Consider the following 2,605-nt stretch of genomic DNA (forward strand, 5'->3'; position numbering starts at 1 on the left):
CAGCGATCCGGCACGCCGGCCGGCCAGGGGTGATGGAGCCAGTGTGACCACGGTCTCTCCTTCTGAAGGTGGCCGCAGGCTCGCTGCGGAGGGCTGGGCTCGGAGGGGGAGCTCGGGGACGACCGGAGGAATGGTCAGTGTCTGTGTGTACCCTCACCCCCTTTTTGGAGCGGGGTGAGGGAGACGTGGTTCAGTGGACCCCAGATCCTGGTGGCCCCTGGGGATGGTCATCTTGGCGAGGTGCAACCTTGTGCTGAGCGCGGGCAGGATGACTCAGGTGCAGAAAGCTCCTGATGCTGCGTCCCTTCCGAGCATCTCTGCTGGGGAAGCTTTCCCTGGGGACCAACCGTCCTGTCCTCTGCTCCGGCAGGGCTGGTCGGAGCGGCTCTTGCCGGAGCCGGTGGCTGTGGCCGGCAGTCACACGGGCTCTCGGTGCCGTTGTGTTTGCTGTCAGCAGCGCGCCTGCTGTCACCCTGGTGGCACCCGTGGCCATGCGAGTTTGGGATGTCCCTTTCCCGCGGACGGCAGCGCGGAGTTGTGGGGGCTCTGCCTGCTCCGAGGGAGCTCCGAGAGGAAGAGGAGGGGATGATGCTGCGTTTGCTTTTGGAGCCCGTTGTTGCTGTTTGGAGATGGCTCTTTGGGGGTGGCAGGGCGGGCCGACGGCACCTTTGGGTTTGGCCAAGCTCTGCGCGTCCCAGGACGAGCGTGTGGTCAGAGGGGCAGGAGAGGGGCTGTGACCCCCCCGATACCTTTGCTGGGTTGGGACTGGTGTCACAGCCGCCATTCGGCCTTCAGCGTCCTGCCACCGGTTGCTTGATGCGCGAGGCTGATGTCGGGAGGGTTTGGAAGGGGTTGGCCCCGGGTCCCGTGAGTTTCTGCTCTCTCTTCTCGCCGGTGCCTCCCTAAATCTTTGTCCTGACACAGCCGTGTGAAGAAAGGAGGGTGGAGCTGGTGCCGCATCCTGCACCTCCGTAAAGCGCAGCTTTAGGAGGGTCTCCTGCAAGGATGCCCTCGGGGAAAGGCCCAGCAGTCGGAGAACCCCAGTGCTGTGGGAATGATTAAATATAAAGGATTTATCCGAGCTGGGTGCCGCGAGGAGCTCCCCGATGAGCAGCGGCGCTGGAGAGCCCAGGTGGGGCACAGCCCATGGGTGGGTTCGCGGAAGGTTTCTTAATTAAAAGCTGCTGGGTGATCAATAAGGGGGTGCTGTGCAGGCGGAGGTTTGTGGGTCCCTCCCTGCTCTCTGCAGGCATGGAGTGTCCCATCCTGCTGCTCGCCCAGCACATCGCCCTGTCCATCCTGGCTCTGGTGCCGGGTCTCAGCATCCCTAAGGAAACCTGGGGCTGGAGGAGTTAAAGGCAGCGCCGGCGGTGTGGCAGCGGCTGACAAAGAGCAGTTTTGTGTGTGATGAGCGTATCAGGCTTGGGAGAGGGAGGTGAGCTGCGGCATACCAATTACACCGCCGCTCGCCGTGCTGTGCCGTGCCTCGCATCCTCCCCACCGGCGGGAGAGGCGGCTTAATCCTGCATGTCCCTGCCGCCTGCCTGCAAAGGGATGCTGGCAGCTGGTATTCTGTGCGGTGCCAGCACCCAACCGGCTGTATTTCTGTATTTTTTTTGGGGGGAGAATAAAGCAACTGGGTGTTTTCCAGGCGGAGTGGGCTCGGAGGGGCGGCGGGGAGGGCTGGGTGCTGGCACACCTTCTCCCTGCAGTGCCGGGAGGAGGATTCCGGTGAGCAACCAGCCCACGTTGCCTTTCCACGGGCGCCCCGGAAAATACGTGAGGCTTACATCCTCCCCTTTGTCTGCCCCTTGATTAAGGGGAGGTAATTGTACTAATTGGGGAGCTGGTGGTGGGTGGGGGTGGGGATGGGCGAGAAGGAAGCCGTGCCAATCAGAAATACGCTGGCATGCGGAGACACGTGCGTTTTGTCACGTGCGAGTCTGGGATTTGCGGCCAGTCCCGGGCGTCTGCCTCAAAGGGGTCTGTGGTTGTCGGGCTCTTTTGTTGGGGAAGTGGATCACAGCACCCCTGCCACCAGCACCCCCTGCACCTCCATCTCCAGGCGCGGCGAGGCAGAGAGGGAGATGCCACAGCCTTCCCCCCATCCTTCCCTTCTTCCCTGGGATGGAGCTGGTAGCTCCGCTCCAAGAAGCTCCACTGGCTGGAGGTGGAGGAGAAACCTCTGCCCCACACATCTTCTCAAACAGCACCTCCAAGCGCTGTTTCCCACTTTTTAAGTTGGGTTGTTTTTTTTTTAAACAACGTGATGCTCTAGGTGGAGCATCCCCCATCACGCCGGCAGCCCCGGTGAGGGATGGTGTCGGCGGTCCCCTCTTGGGTGCTCCCTCGCTGCCCAGCCCTGGGTGCTGCTGGATGCTGCTGGATGCTGGATGCTGCCCAGCCGTGGATGCTGCGTGACCCGAGGGTGTCCGAGGGTGCTGGGGCTCCTCGCGGTGGGTGCTGGGCAGGAGCGGGCAGCGGAGCGGGTTTGTACAGGAGGGAGCACAAGCATTGCTGTCGGCACAGCGTGTTCGGGGCGGGAAGAGACCCGCCTGGGCGCCCGTCTCGCCAGGGCGTTGCGTTCCCGGCGAGGTGTGCCCCG

At 63.1% G+C, this 2,605-nt stretch overlaps 1 protein-coding gene across 1 annotated transcript in view; it reads left to right on the top strand.

Annotated features, from left to right (window-relative positions):
• Nucleotides 1-2,605, top strand: part of MACF1 (microtubule-actin crosslinking factor 1) — a 166,058-nt gene that overhangs the window by 58,160 nt on the left and 105,293 nt on the right.

The sequence above is a fragment of the Charadrius vociferus genome, unplaced genomic scaffold (assembly GCF_000708025.1).
Source record: "Charadrius vociferus isolate BGI_N301 unplaced genomic scaffold, ASM70802v2 scaffold783, whole genome shotgun sequence".
Classification (NCBI taxonomy): Eukaryota; Metazoa; Chordata; class Aves; order Charadriiformes; family Charadriidae; genus Charadrius; species Charadrius vociferus.